Source organism: Martes martes (assembly GCF_963455335.1).
Source record: "Martes martes genome assembly, chromosome: 11".
Classification (NCBI taxonomy): Eukaryota; Metazoa; Chordata; class Mammalia; order Carnivora; family Mustelidae; genus Martes; species Martes martes.
In genome coordinates, this window is record NC_137899.1 from 101,130,740 (window position 1) to 101,152,428 (window position 21,689).

The window sequence follows — 21,689 nt, forward strand, 5'->3', positions numbered from 1 at the left end:
CTCGGGGGAGCGGACCGGGAGGGTGCGCAGGGATGCGGGTGCAGCGGCCGAACGGGACGGAGCCCCTCGGTGCCCGCGAGTGGGGCCGGGCCTCGGCGCGCCCCCGGCCCTGCGCCCGGCGGGAGCGCGCGCTGACCCCGCAGGTAACCCGGGCGCGGGCGGCCGGCGTGGGGCGGGGTCGCCGCGAGCCTCCGTCCGCCACCTGTGCTGCGCTGGGTTCCGTGGACGAAATGGTTAAGCGAGAGGGAAGTGCTTTATGAACATTCCTTGAGACTGATCCCCAAAGTTAAGGGTTTTCTCTCTTTAGCGAGCTCTTTGCCAAAAACAGGATTCTCTTTTCCGATTGGATCACTGGTGTTGCTTTTAGTTCGTAGCTGGGGTTAGTGGTAAGTGTGCAAATGCGGAATTGCAGTTAACTTACTCAAATTATTTATTTGGTGTGTGTAATTGCCCTTCCTTGAAGTGAAGCAGTCAAAGGAGCGGAGTAAATGGTCACGCAGTTTTTGAAACGCGCTTATCGGAGTGACAGAGGGGAACTAAATTCACTTTTACTTTGAGCTCTGAGTTCCTAGGACCTAACCCTATCCTAACACTCCGCAGCAGTTTTAACACTTCATTTTGTGGCCACCCTGTTTACCTGATTTTCTGAAATCCTGAGGAGTTCATGGCTTGTGTAGCAAGATAAGAAAAATTGTTTGAAAAGCAAAACCAGTTGTTTTGTTTTAAAAGAAATTTGGACTTTCTTTGTTCAGAAAGGGGTTTTGGATACTAGATATTTTTTTTTCTTTTTACGGTGCTGTTTGTTGCTTTCTATGGTAAGTCCAATAGTCGCGTGGCATTTCCAATAACAAAACATGCAAGCTTTAACTCTACTATGCCCATTTTTGGAGGTTTCAGGAGACTGCTCATTAAGTTTGAGAGGGCTGGCTGGATTACCCTCTGAAAATATTAAACTTTTTTTTTCCTCGTTGGCACCATTTTTTAAAAAACGTTTTTGCCAAAAAGGAAAGTTTGGAAACACTGTAGATACACTAGGATTTTAACTTGGAATACCCTCCTTCTGTCATCCCCACGCTCAAGTCCTTACAGCCGTGTCTCTCAGTCCTAATGTCTGGGAGGCCACATCAAGAGGCCTAAGGGACACATGGATGGCTGGGCTGATTCTGCCCCTTGCTTTGATATGACAGGCCCTAGAGTTCCTTTGCCTCTTGCTGAATATTGTCTTCTAGGGGTAATTAACTTAGTGTTGTCATTACAGCCTTTATACATTTCAGACTATGAATTCCTTGAAGGAGGGGATATGCCTTATTTTTGCATCCCGGAAGTAGCATAGAACTTGGTACCTCAAGTTTTTTGTTTTTTTTTTTTAATGACTAAATCTGGAATAATTCCCCCAGTGTTTGACCAGTGATGTGGACTGCAGAAAACACTTCATGCTTATAAAAAATGCAGGTTTTGTTTAATTGCTGTTAAAAATCCCAGGATTGAATACAACAAAACAAAAAAAAATGCTCAGGTTTTCTTTAGCTACGGAAATCCAGGAAAAGTGATAAGAAAACAAGTGGCAAAACATGAATTAGCTTGTTTTCCTTCAGAACTCATTTTAAGGTGTAGCTTTTGTTTTGTTTTGTTTTGTTTCTGGAAAGGCTGAAGTATTTTCCCCCGGGTTAAGCATTGCAGCCTTGCTTTTAAAATAAAATCTCTTGGTAACTGAGGATCTTCCCTGTCTGGAGCTGGCGCACACCCGCTGGTGAGGCCGGAGTGGGATGTGGCCTCTTGCAGGAGAGACCATTCTTGGGTCCTTGAGGGCCTTTGTTCAGAAATTCACTCCCAGTATACCCAGCAGGCTTAGTGTGCCTTTCTTTCAGGATGGAAAATTAAAATGAATGTACTTTTTTTTTTTTTTCAAGATTTTTATTTCTCTAAGTAATCTGTGTACCCATCGTGGGGCTCGAATCCACAACCCTGAGATCAAGAGGCATGTGTCCTCCAACTGAGCCAGCTGGGTGCCCCAAAATGGATGTAATTTATTTATTTATTTATTTATTTTTAAGATTTTATTTATTTGACAGGCAGAGCAGCAGGCAAAGAGAAAGGGGGAAGCAGGCTCCCTGCTGAGCCGAGAGCCCGATGCGGGGGCTCAATCCCAGGACCTTGGGATCATGACCTGAGGCGAAGGCAGAGGCTTTAACCCACTGAGCCCCCCAGGTGCCCCATGAATGTACTTTAAATGGAGGAGTTGTTACTTGCCATTCTTCATATTAAAGATGAGGGCCCCAGAAACTTAGGAATGTCTTTGTGTTTTTCTTCTTGGCCGTTTTGGCCCTACAGAGCTCCCAAGGCCACGGGCCTTCTGTCTTCAGCAGCTGAGTCAGTCTGGAACAGGATGGCTTTGGGGAACCATGGGCTTGTTTTGAACTTTGTCTTTTAGATAAACCTAGAGAAAAGAGTGTACCATTTTTAAGGGCCAATTCTAGGTTCACTTTGCCCTTTTTTTCGATACCTGATAGTTTTTCAGTGAAGTGTGTTGTTTGCTTTTCAGAACTGAGGAATAAACATGAAATGAAGAATCAAATTTGAGTAAAACCCTTAACTTTATTCTGTTACTAAGGCCTTTCAGCTTCCTGTTTATAACACATACGTTTAATAATGCATGCTATAATCAGAATTATGGTACTTAATGAGGCTAATTTTTATTCATACAGATATTTTCCAGCCATATGTATGTTATTTATTCATTTATTTTTGCTTGGGACATTTTGCATAGAACATTTTGCTCGGTAGAGAAGACCTGGGGTCTAATTTGAGCTTAACTTTGTTGGGCCTGTATTTCCTCATTGGTAAAATAACAAGGTTTTTAATTGATACTATTTTAAGATTTCTTTAGGCCTTCAGAGTGTGTGGATTCCGTGGGAATATCATTGCTTTTAATAGCCTTTGAAAAACTGTCCTCTTCTAAAGCACAGTCTTACTCATGTTTGAAAAGCCGACTTGTGAAGCCTAGGGTTGATAGTCATTTAAATTTTTTTTTCCTTTGGGAAACCTGGATCAAGTAAGCAGAGTCTCCTCACTGGCTTCCGCTCCCAGCTTCATCCCTGATGTGGTTCCCCGTGCAGATCTTTCGTCGTCTTCTGCTCTGGCTTCCCCTCTGTCTAGAGTCGCGCATCCCCTTTTATCACCGGGCACTCTCCTGCTCCTTCAGAAAGGCTCCATGTAGGCCCTGACCTCTTGTCCCATCCCATCCTGGTCTAGGAGTCCTGCCTGGGACCCCCTGAGGCCCTGCCTGGGTCGGTGTCCTTAGCACCTTACCCTGTGACGGGACTTGGTGGCTTCTCCCACTCGACGGACCTCCGTTAGGGCTGGGAATGTGAGAGAGACCATCTGTCCTCTGTGCCTAGCACCTACCTGGCTGAGTCAACATTCATTTAACTCCTACTGTGTTCAGGAACAGACACCCACCTGGAATCTTTACGGAACTTCGGGAAGTGTAAGTACTGTTGTCTGCGCTACCTTGCAGCGTGTCCATGGAGAAGCTGACGCTTTGAGTGGTTAAGGTCAGGCCTAGTAGGTAGTGATTCTAAAACAGGACAGAGGGGCTCCAGAGCTCCAGCTACAACCAGAGGCTTCTGATGTGTTTTATATGAAAGTGTGAATAGGAGAAGAGATCAGAATGAAAATGCTTTAACGATCGATAACTGATAATTGGTCATTATGACAATCGATTATGCAGAACTCTTTTGACCACAAAGCATGAACTTACTCTTCTTAGTCTTTTAGTAACTGGTAGTCACTGAAGGAGAGTACTTGGACACTGGTGGCGTAGAAATAAACGGTTCTGGAACTTTGAACTGTCGTTGAATTGGGTATGATGTGATTTCATTGGCCTTGCCAGAATTTGTAAAACCATTTTAAGACTATTCAGATCGAACAAGTTGCAATTTTTAAAAAGGCCTGTGTGAGAAAATATTTTGGAAAACAGGTTGTATGAAATGTGTGCAGCCATTTATTTTTTTTAAAGATTTTATTTATTTATTTGACAAACAGAGATCACAAGTAGGCAGAGAGGCAGCCAGAGAGAGGGGGTTGGGGGAGGGAAGCAGGCTCCCTGCTGAGCAGAGAGCCCGATGTGGGGCTTGATCCCATGACCCCGGGATCATGAGCTGAAGGCAGAGGCTTTAACCCACTGAGCCACCCAGGCGCCCCGTGTGCAGCCATTTAAAATCTGTGTGCAGAAAGTATGTATGCACTGGTGAAAACATTTAAAATAGTACAAAAAGGGGACGCCTGGGTGGCTCAGTGGGTTAAGCCTCTGCCATCAGCTTAGGTCGTGGTCTCAGGGTCTTGGGATCGAGCCCCACATCAGGCTCTCTGCTCAGCGGGAAGCCTGCTTCCTCCTCTCTCTCTGCCTGCCTCTCTGCCTACTTGTGATCTCTGTTTGTCAAATAAATAAATAAAAAATCTTTTTAAAAGAAGTACAAAAAGGTTATAATTTTAGGGTGGTGAACTTCTGTGCTTTTCAATACCTTTTTTTTTTTTTAATTTTGAAGAAACAAACGATAATACAAATGATCTTAGGATGGCGAAAGCCTCTCCCAGCATGACACCAAAAGTGGGAACTGTTTAAAGGGAAAAAATCAGAATTATTAAGCTTCTGTATGCTAAAGTGCCATAAAGAGAATAAGGACAAGAGGCAAACTGAGAGAAATATTGTGACTTAGAAGCAATTTAACTTTCCATACTATAAAAAGAGGGCTTGTAAACCAAAAGGTTAAAAGAAGGAGCAGGAAACGTGAAGAAAGTTTCGGCTTCACCCGCAGTACTCCTAGAAATGCCAGTTAGTGAGATACTGGTCTTAAAAATTTTGGCTAGATTAAAAAATAAACCACTTCTGGAGAGGGCATGGAGAAATGAGCCCACTCATACGTTGCTAGAAAAAGTAATGTAGTATGACTTTTGCAAGAGAAATATGTGACACACACTTAGAAAATCTGTGTGCCCTTTGAAATAGCTAATCTACTTCTAAAGTTTAGGAGAGAAACTGATGAGTAGATTAATACTTTGTCATGAGAATACATATTTAACACCCTCTTTGAGCATGTCTTTTCAGTTTTTTGCTATTAAGGATGATTTCGTCATCATTTTTAGATAACTTTGCACTTCTGCAATTCTGTATTTAATGACTGTTAAATGACCGAAACCTGCTATAAAGTAGTATATGTAATGTCTAAAATTTTAGGTTGTTGGGATGTGAGTATATACATTAAAAAAAAAGGGCGGAGGGCCTAAGCCAAAAAATGAACAGTGATTATCTCCAGGCAGTGGATTTAGAAGTTATTTTAGTTTTTTTTTATTTTAGTTTTTATTTTAGTTAGTTTAGTCTTATTTTCGTTTTTTCCTCCAGTTTTCTCCAGTGCACATATATCTATAATACGGTGGAGTAATTGGTAAAAACAACCCCAAAAAAGGCCAGTATAGCTACTGGGACTCCCTACCATTGAGGTGTTTCTGCTTGGTGTCCTGCCCATGTGGCCTGGGCGTGGCTTTGCAAGCCGTCCCTGTCCCCCGTGCTGGGTCCCTGTCCCCCGTGCTGGTGTCCCGTATGTGAGCACAGGGCCGCCTGATCTTCCCCTTCTCTCCCCCGCGTTTCCATCCGTCAGGTCCCCTCATGCCCTCCATGAAACCATCTTAATGTTAAACCATCTCATGAAACTCCTTTATGTTTTGATATTTTATTATAACACCGAATTCCATACTGACCGATCGTCTTGAGTCTGGAAGCTTCCTTTTCTTAGTGATACTGTGAACATCTTACCCTTGTTTGCTTACTTCGTAACTCCTAGTGTGAGTAGGTGCGTTTCTAGATTGGCTGTGTAAACCTGTTGTTGTGCATCCTATACATTTGCTAAAAACTGGAAGAAAAATTTTTTGGCACACCTTGTGCTGTAGCTTGGAAAATTGAAATGTTACCATCGACTTCAGAAATGTGTTCTAAATGACAAATGAGGAATGCTGTTGGACTGATGAGAGCAGAGGTGCACAGAAGTATGGCACCAAATGCCAGGAATAAAATGCCTCTACTATGTAGAAATCAGTTAACCGTGTACTAACTGAGATAGTTCTGTGACCGAGGAGCCGCCCAAAGTCAGGACGTGAGGGAAGGGCCGGGGCTCAGACCTCCCTCGCTGCCGGATGGAAGGAGGCCTGCTCCAGCCAGACTGGGGGACGTTTGGCTCCCAGGAGGATTGAGAAGGGAAAGTCCAAGAGTGGATTCTTCTGACTTCCACCGTGTTAAAGACTTAAAATCCATGAAGAATTTCCTTGCAGGTCCGTCTGAACGTGTAATAATAGCACTATTTGCTCAGCACTTAGTATGAGCCAGAGATGGGGCCGAACCCACGCCGTGACCTTGGAGCTGCTCCCCCTCGGCTTTCTGCTTGTTGCCAGTGCCTCACGTTGGACAGAAGCCTTGTCTCTCTGTTCCTGGCCGGCGGGAGCCGCGGACACCCGGTGCCGGCACGTTTTGCTAGTGCCCGGGGACTCCCCCAGTCGCTGTCTCATGTTCGCTACGGTGAAGAAAGACTACCAACGGGGGGGGACCCAGTAACACAAAGCCGGGGACGGGGGCAGCGATGCTGAAGATCGTCAGCCTGTTGGGCAGTTTGCCCCAAGTGAGCCCTTCTGTTGTACCTTCTCAAGTGTTCCGTGTGTGGGGGACGTGGCCGCGTGTGGGTTGTTGTGTAATGTCTGCAGTCGAGCTGGGGCGAGTGTGGTGAGGCGTATCCTGCATAGAGTCCTGCTCAGATGGTGAAGCTTCCTTCACTTTTGTTTTTTTGTTTGTTCCTTTTTCGGTCACTGTTTTTATAACAAACATGCCCAGCTTTACTGAACATTGACTGCTGCACGTGTTACTGCATTTCCAGTATTTTCATTTGTTTGTTTAGGCTCGAATCTGTCCATTATGTTCGGTGACATGTCAGGTATGAGGGTGGGAGATCTGTGAATAAATACATTTAGGAAATGCTGGGTTGCATGTTGAGGGACCTTTAATATGTTGATGTATGTTGCCGTTACAGGGAGATCTGGATCTTCCAGGGGACATATGTCAGATAGGGCATGTGGGTCTGTACATACGAGGTACACCCTTCATTTAATGTAGCCTTTGAGGGAAGCGAACCTTACTACCATAGTAGAGAACGCATTTTGTTTTGTAGAACACATACTGAGTTTAGAATCCTAGCATGAAAAATAATGCGCTTTGCAGTAGCAAGCAGTACTAGTAAATCGACACGTTCATTTTTGTTCCGTCTTTGGTGAAGCACTGATTGAGTCTGGACGTGCTTGTGTTCTTTGGATCAATATGGGAAGTGATGTAGAGACCAGGATATTAATGAATACGGTCAGACGTGTAGTTGTCTAGAAACGATTTCTTCTTTGCTCCATTCCACGTCTGAATCCTAAATGCTGTTACAGGAAGTAGCCGAAACAGATTTTTAAAGTGCTTTAGGATCTATAATCACGGCTGAAGACCTCCAACAAAGTCAAAGTGTATCACTCACGTTTTCTTGGTGGTGTCGTATTAAACCTACTTTAAAACCTGGAAAACACTGGTTTATGACATAAACTACAAAGATATTTCAAAAAAAATTTTTTTTTCTTTAAAACTCCTGTGTGGACTGGAAAAGCATTTCAGTCCACTGAAAAATCAGACTTCATGTCTCTACTCTCCGAGATTCTTTCCTGGTGTGTAACATTGGTTCTCCTGCATTTCCAGCTCCGTGGTTTCCAGAGTGTGAACAGTGTACCCAGGAGACATCAAATGAGTTTGGGAATGTCTTTTCTAGAGCAGTTCGGTCTCTTTAAGGAGGGGGCTGCAGCGTGCAGTGATTCCCAAAGTTCTTGGCCGGGTCACCCTTTTTCTTCTTGAAAGATCTCGCTTCTGCAGAGACTGCTCTCTGCTCCCTTTGTTTGATCTTTTCTTCTCCTGATGGACCTTCAGGAGATCCCTCTTTGACTTGGTTCTCTGTTCTAGTCGATTCTGCCCTGGGGCTTTGCAGTTTTGTTTCAGCTAAGCAGTTGTGATGCTTCTAACTGTTGGCTCACTGGCCTCCTGCTGAGCATCACACCCTCATCCTCCTGACTGTCCTCCAGGCTTTCTGTCCCCCAGCCCTGCCTTCCATCTCGCTTGCCCCAGACTCCCCTCTCTGGCTCTTTAAAGCAGAGTCCAACTTCTCTCTTGCTGGCATCGTATCTGAGACTTCAGCATGTTCCTCTCATGTCCGTCTTCGGTACGATACGCAGCCTTGCCAGTTCTTTTCTTCCAAATGCTCTGTACTCGCACCTTCAGTTTTGGTTCTAGCCCGAGCTTCGTGTTGCCTTTACCTCCTCGTGCTGCTTCCCCTGTATTCAGGATTTGCTGGGGGTCTGATGACCAGAGCCTGCCAGTGGGTATTGGAGTCACGGTGATTTGGTCGAGTGGGCGCCACTTTAGGTTCTTGAGCCCCCCCACCCCCAAGCCCATCCCCTCCCCAGAAGCTCAACTGCAAGTCCGGCTCTGGGCACAGCACTAGTGCACTGCCCGATGCACTCGACGGCAGGTCTGTAATAAAATTTAATGGAATTTCAACAAACCAAACCAATTTGGAGGAGTTCTGTTAACTTTGAGATTTTACCTGTGCTGTAGAAATTTTCTTTTGATAAGGCTGATATTTGGGAAATATCTATAGTTAAAGAATTCAGACTAACCAACAAGCCATGTTACACAAAAATTTACTTTTGAACATCTCGATGTAGTGTAAGGTAAACATCTACAGTGCTTTTTTTTGGTAGATATATTAGAGGGGGGTGTGTGTGTGTGTGTGTGTGTGTGTGTGTTTGTAACCAGGACAGAAGATTCCCTTAATAGTTGTAGTGAAAAGTAATTTTTTTTTTTTTTGAAAAGTAATTTTAAAACACATTCAGATGACTCCCTTGGCAGCAGTGAATGGAACTACAGTTTCACATTAAAAAGAGGATTTTTTTCCCTCGAAATGTGGAGGAGAGGGTTTTGTTTTATTGAAGGTGTTAGTATAGACTAAGTGAACACATACATAGTGTGTGAGGTCTGACAAAAGATTAATACTAAAATGTGCTTCTTTCTGTAGCTCATTGCACTTACACCTTGCACAAGTTGGTTTCTTTGCAAAGTATTGATGTGTAAGTTTTATTTTAGAAAATTGAGTTGTTTGTGAAGTGTCCGGTTTTTTTTTTGGTTTTTTTTTTTTTTTTTTAAGATTTATATATTTGAGAGAGAGAACTTGCAGAGGGGAGAGGGAGAGATAGAAAGAATCTTAAGGAGGCTTCAGTGCTCGGCACGGAGCCTGACGTTGGGCTAGGTCTCACCTTAGATCATGGCCTGAGCCAAAACCAAGAATCTGATGGATGCTTAACCCACGGAGCCATCCACGTGCCCCCTTTTTTCGTATTTCTGTGTGGGTTTTAATTATTGTAGAGGTTCAAGAGAGGCTCTTTTATGTTTCTTCTGCCCCTAAATAATAACGTAAAAAATCACTAGTTTTATGGTAACTACAAAAACCAGTTAGTTGTGCACCTTCTGAGAGGCATTCACTACAAATTTTTGCAACTAGAAATATCTGGACCCCAAGCAGTTAAATTTTTTTTTTTTTTAAGTGAGGATGCTAGGAGTTTAAATCTGTTTCAGAATCCTCTTAGGGGAAGCTGCTGTTTTGAGTTTACCACATTTTCCCCTTTGTTATGGATATGGCAGATTGTTTTGAGTCAGGGTAGGGAGCATGATTTAAAAGAAAAAAAAAAAAAAAAGCCCGCTCTCACCTGCCTCCAAAAAAAAAAAAACAAAAACAAAACCCAAACCAAACAGACCTGTTATTATTATTAAGGTTATTATCAAATGGCTTGTCTTCATGAGCTTAGAAGATGTACTCCAATAATTGACAGACTGAATTTAATTTTACATTTGATTGACTCAAACCCCTAGTTTAAATACACATAGTTGTGTATTATGTGTCCTCACCATACCTTTCCTTTCTTTCTTTTTTTTTTTTTTTTTAAGATTTTATTTGAGAGAATGAGAGCAAGTGAGTATGAGAGGGAGAAGGTCAGAGGGAGAAGCAGATCCCCCGCTGAGCAGGGAGCCGGATGTGGGACTGGATCCCCAGACTCTAGGATCATGACCTGAGGCTAAAGGCAGTCCCTCAAATAACTGAGCCACCCAGGCGCCCTCCATAGCTTTCCCCCAATATTTATAATAGGAAATAGAAGTACTTGATGTAGTAGCTACTGAGGACTTTTTCAACAAGCTGCTTTTCTCCGGCACAGCAACGGAGCATGCGCATTGAAGGGGGGTGCAGACCTGTAGGAGGCATTGAGCTGTAAGTAACCCCAGTAATCCAGGCCATTGTCCGCGCAGGGAACGTTGTGCCTGCCTACAGGAAGATGATTCTGATGTCTCTTGGTATCTTCCGGAAGGTGAATAAATCGTTAGGATGTATTCAAAACAAACCAGAGCCTAAAAGCTGTAAATCAGAGTGTTGAGGTAGGACTGTTTATCCTTTTTATGATTTTCACTGAGGGGGGCGGGGGAGGGAGAGAATCTTAAGCAGGCGCCAGCCGCCCCCTCGGCAGCCTGAGCGGGTACAGGGCTCAGTCTCAAGACTCTGAGATCATAGCCTGAGCTGAAATCAAGAGTCCGGCGTTTAACTGACTGAGCCACTCAGGCACCACTGTTTATCCTTTTTCAACCAGTTTGTAGTGAAATGGGAAGTGTCTTTGAAAGTTCACTTGGCCAGGGATAGTTGCTGACCAGAATTTTTAACTCAGGGTTGAATTTTTTTTCTTAAAAAAAGGTTGACTTTTTGTTCTTAAGATTTTTTTTATTTAGGGGCGCCTGGGTGGCTCAGTGGGTTAAAGCCTCTGCCTTCAGCTCAGGTCATGATCCCAGGGTCCTGGGATCGAGCCCCACATCGGGCTCTTTGCTCAACAGGGAGCCTGCTTCCTCCTCTCTCTGCCTGCTTGTGATCTCTGTCTGTCAAATAAATAAATAAAATCTTTTAAAAAAAAAAAGATTTTTTTTTTTTTAAGTAATCTCTACCCTCGAACGTGGGACTTGAATTCATGGCCCGGAGATCAAGAATTGCATGCTTTACAGGCGGAGCCAGTCAGGCGCCCTCAGGGCTGATTTTTTAGTATTAGTGGCAAGAGAAGTGATGATTGAAAAAACCCAGATTAGGTGACTGTTCCCGTAGTGATGGGGTGGCTTTCCCAGTCTGCTTATTTGGCACGCGTTATCTCAAGGTTTAGCACCCACCCACTAGAGGGCAAAGCGTTCACCACACATGGGGAAAATTTGGAGATTAGTTGAACAGCAGTGTGGGAACTAGGAGTTGAAAGTTCATTTAAATGAAAGTTACAACTAGTGTAAAATAACGTGCCCTTCCCTGAAGCAGCCCTCGTGCAGGAGAGGGCGGGACTGGCCACCTGCATGCTGCCTGTGATCGGGCCTTCCCAGCTTTCGGCCCGTCTGTGCGCACCCTCAGTGGCCCGAACGTGTTTACTGTACCAGCCGTATCCCGGTCATTTCCAGAGGGAGTGATGCCTTGCTGTTTGTGTTTGGTGTGTGTGTGTTAGCATCTGACAGTGCTGTGGCACCAATGCAGGAATTTTTTCGGTGTTGATGAGCAGTGAAAGCTCTTTAGTATTGGGTTCTCCAAACTTACTGGATTCAGTATGACAGAAGCTCACCCATTAACTAGTAAGATAGATAAGAAACATTTTTAAAGCCAGTATTTTGAAGCATTCTGTTGAAACAAACCTATTTGGTGGTAGAATGAAAGATTCGGATGATTTTTTTAAGATTTTATTTATTTGACAGAGACAGAGATCACAAGGCGGCAGAGAGGCAGGCAGAGAGAGAGGAGGAAGCAGATGCGGGGCTCGATCCCGGGACCCTGAGATCGCGACCTGAGCCGAAGGCAGAGGCTTTAACCCACTGAGCCACCCAGGCACCCCGATTCAGATGATTTTTAAGAAAGAATGCGATTTCAAAGACAATTTGAGCCTCTTGCAGCTACTTCTGGCTGGATCTCCAGGTCCGTCAGAATGCAAAGCTCCCATCTTCCGAAGACAGATACACTTCTGTGGGAATCTTTGGCAAGTACTGCTCTTGGTGTCATCCGTTATCAAGGATATTCAGAAATTTTCAGGCAACGTTAATCTACCTCTTTTTGACTTAAAAAATAAGCATGCTAGCTTTGACATTTCTCCCCTGAGCAGTTTTTGTTGTGTTTTAAATTTAAGTACCACCGTTAGGTTTATCCGGACATCCGATAACCTGTGTAGTAGCGCCGCTATGACTAGAATAGTAGAGAGTGCTTACTACGTGCCAGGTGCTCTTGTAAATATTTTATTTACATAACTCATCTGTTCCTTTCAACGACCTTGTCAGATAGGTAGTGTTGGTATCCCCATGACACAGAATTATAGGCACAGAAGGTAAGGAATCTGCCCAAGCCCACAGAGGTAGTGAGTTGTGAAGCTGGAATGTTGAAGTCCCACAGACAGCCACATACCTTTATAAATTTACATAAATATGTATTTATTTATGTACTAACAACAGTATTTGAAAAAGCTCTGTCCCTGTGTGATGTTGATCTGTGCTTCCTATTGTTTCTACAGTAAGAAACACATTTTGTGGGAGAACCGCGGTCACCCATGGGCATAACTGAGATAAAAGATACACTGAGTAATACTTCTCATTGTGTTCTGGAAGCTTTTTTTCTATTTCACTTTTTTAAAAAGTTCACTTGCCATTTACCGAGTTGATGCCACGATCTACACATTATGAAATTGCAGCCCTCAATTTGAAAAACATACATGTAGGTAATCCTCACCAAATGCAATACCATTTTTCTTTGTTTTAAAAAGTGAACGAAAATGCTTGGAAATAAAGTACATGCCAGCACCAAGTGAGATCCTTGAATAAGTGTGCTTTGTGCCACAGGCTAGATCTGAAATTCGGTCTTTAGCAGTGGAAACGAGTTTCTGTGGACAGACCCGTCAGTCGGTACCGCACCTGTTGACTAATCGGTGTCTGGTCTTCTGCGGGTTTCCGAGTTTTCTGAAACACTTTACCCTAGTGAAGCTCGGGGCGCCCTATTTGGAGGTCACATGGTAATTAAAATAGGAAGGGTCTGTATGCTGACTGAATTGAGGTTCTGTTATGTGGATTTTTAGGATTTAAAAGGACTCTCTTGTGTTAATTGTTCAAGTACCCAAGCCTAAGAGCAAAAATTGTTTAATTCCGAAGATGTTCATGGGAGAAAATTCTGTACTTAATGACATCTGAAATCTCTCATAATTATAAAATCATGTGTGTGGGTGTGTTGGGGAATGAATTAAATTAGCATGTGCATATATTTATATTACATAATTAGACAAAGATTGAACACGAGAAGGCAACTGTATTAATTCATTTAGTATAAGATTGAGGGCCTGCTAATTTCAAACCTCTGCTGGTGTGCAGAGAGAATCACCAAGAAACTTGAAATCCCTTTGCCCTACAGTGGTGGGTCCTGGCCTTAAAAATCTCAGCTTTTAAAGCCATCAGTTTTACATTTTTCATGGCTTGTTTCAATAATTATTTTCATAATCCTGAGTAAATTCTATCCATTATGTAAATGTTGTATCCCCCCCCACACACACGCCACTACACACTCACTCACTCTCTGACACTCGCGCGCGCTCTCTCTCTCTCTGTTTCTGCGCCAGGAGAAAATGAAAGGCCATGTCAACATCTCATGTGGCCTGACATCTCAGGCCATGTCAGCGTCTCTCTCTGCGTGGTAGTAGTTCTGTGTGCTGTTGGGCCGAGTGGGCTTCTGTGCAGGTTTTTGTCTGAGTATCATGGGGCGTTCAGGTTCTTGAAATCCTGGGAGTGGTAAGCTGACCGGTATTTCTGGAGCACTTGGGGTATGCCACGGCCTTGTGCTTGGTGCTGAGGATTCGACTGTGAATGGGGCACCTGCCCTCCGGCCACAGAACGGTCCTAGCAGAGGTTCTCTTGACAAAGGGGTGCCTTTCATTACCTTTTCATTTTGTCATCTTTTCCGTTTTTAGAGTGACAGAAGTATAAAATTCATTTATTGAAACCGCCATTACTCAAATAATAATGAGCAAAAGAACCTTATTTTGAATTCAGGAAAATAAGCAAATACAGTATTTGATACACGCTTTTTGTTTACTCCTGTTTTCCAGATTTTTTTTTTTTTTTTAAAGATTTTTATTTATTTATTTATTTGACAGACAGAGATCACAAGTAGGCAGAGAGGCAGGCAGAGAGAGAGAGGAGGGAAGCAGGCTCCCCGCTGAGCAGAGAGCCCGATGCGGGGCTCGATCCCAGGACCCTGAGATCATGACCTGAGCCGAAGGCAGAGGCTTTAACCCACTGAGCCACCCAGGTGCCCCTGTTTTCCAGATTATAAAATACAAGTGTATTTCATGAGTAAAATATAAAAATAAAAAATCAGCCTCTACTTTCATTTTTTTCCCCAAAGACACTTTTTTAGGGTGGTTTTTTGTTTGCTTGTTTTGTTTTTTTAGAGCTTACAGGTTCACAGCAAAATTAAAGAGGAAGGTAGAGGTTCCCCATGTATCCCTGCCCCCCACATACAGCCTTACTACCCTCTTACGGCCTTCTTGCACCGGAGTGGTTAAATCAGTGTTAAAATCAGTGAACCTACACTGACACATCATAATCACCCCAAGTCTGTAGTTTAAGACATTAGGGTTCACACTTGGTGAAGAACATTCTGTGGGTTTGGACAAATTTGTAATGACCTACGTCCACCATTATAGTATGATGCAGGGTATTTTCACTGCCCTAAAACTCCTCTGTTCTGCCTGTTTATCTGCCCCCCCAACCCCAGATTCCGGGCAGCCACTCTGACCTTTTAACTGTCTCTTCTGTAGTTTTGCCGTTTCAGGAATGCATATAATATGTAGCCTCTTGAGGTTGGTGTCTTTGACTTCATAATGTGCCTTTGAAGTCCCCCCGTGACTTGGCTTGACAGTTCATTTCTTTTTAGCGAAGAGTAACATTGCGTTGTCCAGTGGGCCACAGTTCATTCACGCATTCCTCTGCTGAGGGATATCTTGGTTGCCTGCAACTTGTGGCAATTATGAATAAAGTTGCTATAAATATCCTTGCACAGGTTTGTTTTTTGTGTGTGTGGATGTAAGTTTTTAACTCCTTTAGGTAAATACCCAGCAGTGTACATGCTGGATTTTTTTTTTTTTAAGATTGTATTTATTTATTTGATAGAGATCACAAGTAGGCAGAGAGGCAGGCAAGGTCGGGGGGTTGGGGGTGAAGCAGGCTCCCCGCCAAGCAGAGAGCCCTATGCCGGGGGGGGCCCTCGATCCTAGGACCCTGAGATCATGACCTGAGCTGAAGGCAGAGGCTTAACCCACTGAGCCACCCAGGCATCCCTACACGCTGAATCTTATGGTACAAGTATGTTTAGTTTTCTAAGAAGCCACCAGACTGTGTCTTCTAAGGTGGTTGCACTTTTTTTTTTTTTTTTTTTTTTTTTTTTTTTTTTTTTGCGTTCCCTCTGGCAGTGTTTGAGGGTTCTTGTCACTCCATGTTCTTGCTGGCATTCAGCGGTGTCCGTGTTCCAGCTTTGGCTCTTCTAACAGGTGTGTGGTGGTATCTTGTGTCAGTTTGCATTTCTCTGATGACACATGATGTGGAACATCTTTTCATCTGTTTGCCATCTGCATATCTTCTTTGTAAGGTCTTTGGCCAACTTTTTTTTTTTTTTTTAAGATTTTTATTTATTTATTTGAGAGAGAGAGACAGAGAGAACATGAGAGGAAGAGGGTCAGAAGGAGAAGCAGAGACCCCCTGTGGAGCCGGGAGCCCGATGCAGGACTCGATCTCAGGACTCCAGAATTATGACCTGAGCCGAAGGCAGTCGCTCAACCAGCTGAGCCCCCTAGGTGCCCTCTTTGGCCAATTTTTAAACCGAGTGGTTCTTTTACTGAGTTTTAAGAGTTCTTATATATTTTTGGTTAGTACTCCTTTATAAAATGTGTCTTTTACAGATACTTCCCCTCCCTTTGTGGCTTGTCTTCTCATCCTCTCGACATTGTCTTTCATAAATCAGAAGTTTTAAATTTTCCTGAAGTCCGGTTTACCAGTGATTTCCTTCTTGGATCGTGCAGCTGATGTTGTGTCTAAAAAGGCACCAGCACACCCAAGGTCATCTAGGTTTTCTCCTGTTACCTTCTGGGGTTTCATAGTTTTGCTCCACGTTTTTTTCTTTTCTTTTTTTAAGATTTTATTTACTTACTTTTCAGAGAGAGTGAGCGAGCAAAAGCAGGGGGAGTGGCAGGCAGGGGGGGAAGCAGGCTCCTGCTGAGCATGGAGCCCAGTGCGTGACTCAATCTCAGGACCCTGGGATCATGACCCGAGCCGAAGGCAGATGCTTAAGCGACTGAGCCCCCCAGGCATCCTGCTCAACTCTTATTTTTTTTATTTTATTTATTTAAAAGGGAAAGTGAGCACAAGTAGGTGGAGCAGCAGGCAGAGGGAGAGGGAGAAGCAGGTTCCCCACTAAGAAGGAGCCCAGTGTGGGGGTCGATCCCAGGACCCTGGGATCATGACCCGAGCCTAAGGTAGCCACTTAACCTACTGAGCCACCCAGGCGCCCCTCCACTTTCATTTTTAAGGAAGGTTTTACAAATATTACATGAATAATGTTCAACATATTAAAGGTGTCCTTGTATTTATGTATTTAATGGGTTTTAATCATTTTCTGGCTAAAAGCAGGTGAATTAGATGGGTCTTTTAGGATGATCTACTACCTTTGCTATATTTTAGAGGGAAGAACACAGGCTATCATTTGGGGAAGTTCTACTGTGTAGCAGGCGTAGAACTAGGCATTTTAACATCTGATATCTCCTCTAAATCTCCAGTTGGTATTTGGGTCTTTAATTTAAAATGATTTAACAGAATTAGAACTGACATTGTTGAAGGAACCAGATGTTGCGTTGTACGTGAATCTGATTAGCAGGGCTCACTGGATTTGGATTCTCTGTCGTCGTCTCTTCGTAGTGGTTGGCATAGTATTTTCTCAGTCCCACCTGGTGGTGATCGGAGTTGGGGAGTCCACTTTGAGATCACCAGAGGAACCCCTGGTAGAGGGCAGTTGAAAGCATGAATGCAGACAGAATATAGTAAACTTTATATCAGAACTTTGAATTCAGGGTTACATTAAGTTCAACTGTGAGACCTGCAGAGAACTTTTACTAGGAGACCACTGTCGTAAATAATCATCATTGGTCATACATTATTTTTGAATAAGGTATGTGGTTTGTTTTGGAAACTAAAGCCTGATAGTTGTCATGTCCATATTCAGTGATAAGTTAAAAGTAATAACTGATAAGTGATAAGTAATATTTATGCCTGGATGCTGGCTTTAGAATTTAAAAGGAAAGTTCATGCCTTGCTCACACTTTGATTCTGTCCTGGTGAATGGGGGTCAGAAGTCAGCAGGTCATCCCAGCTAGGCCAGAAGCCCTCCTGTGACACCAGATCCGCTGGGAGAGGCAGGCGGGGGTTGGATCTCGTAGCCGCGTGGAGTCCAGCGGCTTCTCACATGGCTTTGAGTGGGCTGCTTCACCTGGCCGGAGCTCGGCTTCTACTCTTCATTCTTGAAGACCCCCATTTCCTGGTACCGCCGCCATCAGTGACTTCCTCATCGTAGACCTGTTCCTTGGTTTTTCCCAGACCTTTGACACAGCCAAGGACAAGACATTTCCTAAAACTGCCCTCCTCTGTCTTCTGTTTGCTGGATTTCTGGTCCCCCTACCTGGGTGTTCCCTTCCTCTTGCAGGACTCTTTGGGGGACGAGAGGCAGGGACTCATTTTCCCTGTGCTCTTTAAATAGAAGCTTCAGTCCTCGTCTTTAATAAGTTTGTTCTTTATGCTTTAAAGATTTTATCTGGGTTGATGCCAACAACTTACTTTTTTGTGAATTACTAAATTTATTTCTTCAGGTGTGATTTCCTTTGGGCTGCAGTTCTGTATTTTTAAACTGCCTTGGGTATTTTCATTTTGGTGTAATTTTTTAAAATCACTTCACATTCAGTATATTAAAATTAAGCTCTTCATTTTCCCTCTAGATTTAGGCTTCTTAACCTAACATCTCTCTTAATAACATCACCTTTCTCTCATGAGGTTGTTTCTCTTTAACTCCTTTTAACCCGTGGGGTTTTGCCAGCATGAGAACTTTTTCAGTGACTGTTGAATTTAGTGATATTAAAAATTTCATATAGGCAGAGTTACGAGTGTCTGGATGATCATCATTTCCCCCAGAACTGTCATGAGACTTTGTGCTTATAAGTTCATATTTATTTACAATTACAGTGTTGAACCTCTGGCTGGCTCAGTCGGTTGAGCATGCAGTTCTTGATGTTGGGGTCATGAGTTTGAGCCCCACGTTGGGCGTGGAGCTACTTAAAAGAAAAGCGCTTGGGGCGCCTGGGTGGCTCAGTCATTAAGCATCTGCCTTTGGCTCAGGTCATCGTTGGGATCCCCACAGAGCATATCCGGCTCCCTGCTCAGCAGGAAGCCTGCTTCTCCCTCCTCCACTCCCCCTGCTTGTGTTCCCTCTCGTGCTGTGTCTCTTGCTGTCAAATAAATAAAATCTTAAAAAAAAAAAAAAAAAGAAAGAAACGTGCTTTACGCTGTTAACCGTTGCTAGGTGATTACCTAAAGCAGAGGGTGTAATTGGTTGAGATCCCTAGGCCAACTGTGGTTCACAGATGTTTTTATAACTTCTTTTAATCATGAAAGATGTCAAATAAAGTACAGCAGACGTGTCTACCACCGAGAATTACATATTAACATATTTAACATTATTTCCTACTGAAGATCTCAGCGAGTTTTATAACTACTGTAATTCCAAAGTTGTTGTTGGTTTTTTTTTAAGATTTTATTTATTTATTTGACACACAGAGAGAGAAATCACAAGCAGGCAGAGAGTGGGGGGAAGCAGGCTCTCTGCTGAGCAGAGAGCCCGATGCGGGACTTGATGCCAGGATGCTGAGATCATGACCTGAGCCAAAGGCGGAGGCTCAACCCACTGAGCCACCCAGGCGCCCCTGTAATTTCCAAAGTTTTGATGAACATACTGTCACTAACTGGCAAAGAATAATGAAAATATCTGTGCATTTCTTGGTACATTCAGAGGTATTGCTAACATTACTGTGGTCTGTCGCCTACATTCATGATTGGAGGAATTGCCAACTTTCAGCTAGGGTTTAGTGAAAAATAAATGCAACTTTTTTCCCATCTGTAATCACAGTGCCCTGAGTTCTGTCCATGGACCTGCACCGAAGTCTCCTCCACCCTCCCCCATAGGGTACAGTTTTATTAGTTTTTGGTTTATCCTCCCTTTTTTTTTTATTTGAAAAAAAAATGTATCTCTAAGTGCGTGTTGGTATTTATTCCCCTCATCCACAAAAGGAGCTGTGCTTTTTTTCAGTTAGTGTACACTGAGAACTCGCTGTGTTATCAGCCAGTGGAGGTCGGCCGCCTTCCTTTGTCCCGGCACAGTGCTCCATTGTGTGGATATGCCATCCTTCAGTCCATTCCCCGGTGATGGGTTTGGGGTGGACTTCCAGGCTTTTACAGTGACTGAACTCAAGTTTACAACCTCTTGTGGGTTTGGGCCAGTTCATTCTGGGGATAAAGTGCTAGAAGTGCGGTTACTCAGTCAAAGGGTAAAAGCCACCGTGAGGTGGTCAGACACAGCCGGGTGACCGTTTGCGTCACAGAGCCTTCCCATCAGCAGTAGTTAAGTTTTGAATTTTTAACGCAAGGTCTGCCAAATTCTGGCAGATTGTTGGCATAAATTTCAGCAGGTTTGAAAGTACAGGTTTGAGAGGCAGGTCTTGCCGGGCTCTGTGGGTTCCTCCCTGTGCACCCATTTGCGGTGGCCCCCGCTACCGCAGTGCCCACTTAGAGGGGCTCCGGGGGGCTGGGCTGCCTTCTCCCCCTGTGGGAAGTCGAGGTCCAGCCGCTCTCTCGGCTCTGATCGCCTCCCGGTTCGGTTCTCTGCCTGTAAGTCCTCTTTGATCGCAGGCCCACAGGGCTGTCCGGCTGCCGTCTCCACAGTCCCATCACGCCACTTCCCTGTTCGGGAATCTTCAGAGCCTGCTGCCCCGTCAGAACAAAGGCCTGGCTTCCTGCGCCCGCACACCACCCTCGGCCTCCGCTCACCCCCTCCCCCAGCCGCATGCGATCCGTTTTTCTGCCTCGTGCCCTTCATCCCTTGTGGGACACCCTACCTGTTCCTCTCCTGCTGTTCACATCCTGTTCATCCCCAAGAAACGGTCCAAAGCCCACATCCTGTGCAGCCAGGAGTGCTGGCTTTCAGACCTGCCGCGCTCACACGGCGGTTTCTGTCTGTCTGTAATGCGGCAGCAGACCGCAGACACCGGGGCCCTGTCCAGTACCTTCAGTCAGCTAAGCCTCGTACATGACCTTTTCGCTGGTTCTGCTGCAGGGAATGTAGGCGTCTCTGCCGGCAGCTCCGTAAATTGCAGTTCTGCAGGTTCTCAGCACCGTAGAGCACCCCAGGATGTGCGGTTCGCGCTGGGGGCCCCCGCTGTGCGGAACCCGGTCGTCCGTAGAGAGAGAAGGGCCTTCTTTGTGAATGAACCGAATCTGACCCACACACGCTTACAGCTGGCATGCTTTAAAGCTGTCTTTTTTTCTTAACGGCTTTACTGAGGTACAGTTCACATGCCATAAAGTTCAGTTGTTTTTAATGCATAATTCAGTGACTTTTATTTTTTATTTTTTTTTTTAAGATTTTATTTATTTATTTGACAGAGAGAGACCACAAGTAGGCAGAGAGGCAGGCAGAGGGGGACGGGGAAGCAGGCTCCCTGCTGAGGAGAGAGCCCGACGTGCGGCTCGATCCCAGGACCCCGAGATCATGACCCGAGCCGAAGGCAGAGGCCCAACCCACTGAGCCACCCAGGCGCCCCAATTCAGTGACTTTTAATAAAACCCACTGGGTTTTGCAGCCACCATGTGATCAGTTTTAGAACCTTCCCGTCACCAAGGAAAGATCCCGTGTACCTGTTTGCGATCGCTCTCCATCCCCAGCCCTGGGCAGGCAGCACTCTGCTGCCTGTCCCTGGGGTTTGCCCGGTCTGGACATTTCATGTAATAAAGGGACTCACATAATGTGTGTCTGTTGCACCGGCTTTCACTTAGCACGATGTTTGTGCTCTGCTGTGGCACAGACCAGTACTTTGGTCGTTATTGCCAAATTGTGTTTGTTTGGATGGACTGTCTGACGTTTTGCTCATCCATTCACCTGTTACCGGACATTTGGCTTATTCCACTTTGGGGCTATTTTAAAAATATGCTATGAATATTTGTACGTGGGTCTTTGGGGGGACGTATGTTTTCTTGTGTTTTGGGTAGATACCTAGCCCTGGAACTGTTGGATCATTAGGTGAGTTCATGTTAACTAAACCTGGTCTTGTAATGCCCAGAATGTTGAATTACTAGCTTTGAGTAAAGACATAAACAAGGCGATTCAAGCACGTAAGATCCAGTCAGGTCTTGGGGCACTTGGGTGGCTCAGTCGTTAAAC

The 21,689-nt window shown here is 44.4% G+C and overlaps 1 protein-coding gene across 1 annotated transcript in view; it reads left to right on the forward strand.

Annotated features, from left to right (window-relative positions):
- The window catches only part of CUL1 (cullin 1), a 105,567-nt gene that overhangs the window by 894 nt on the left and 82,984 nt on the right, over positions 1 to 21,689 (forward strand).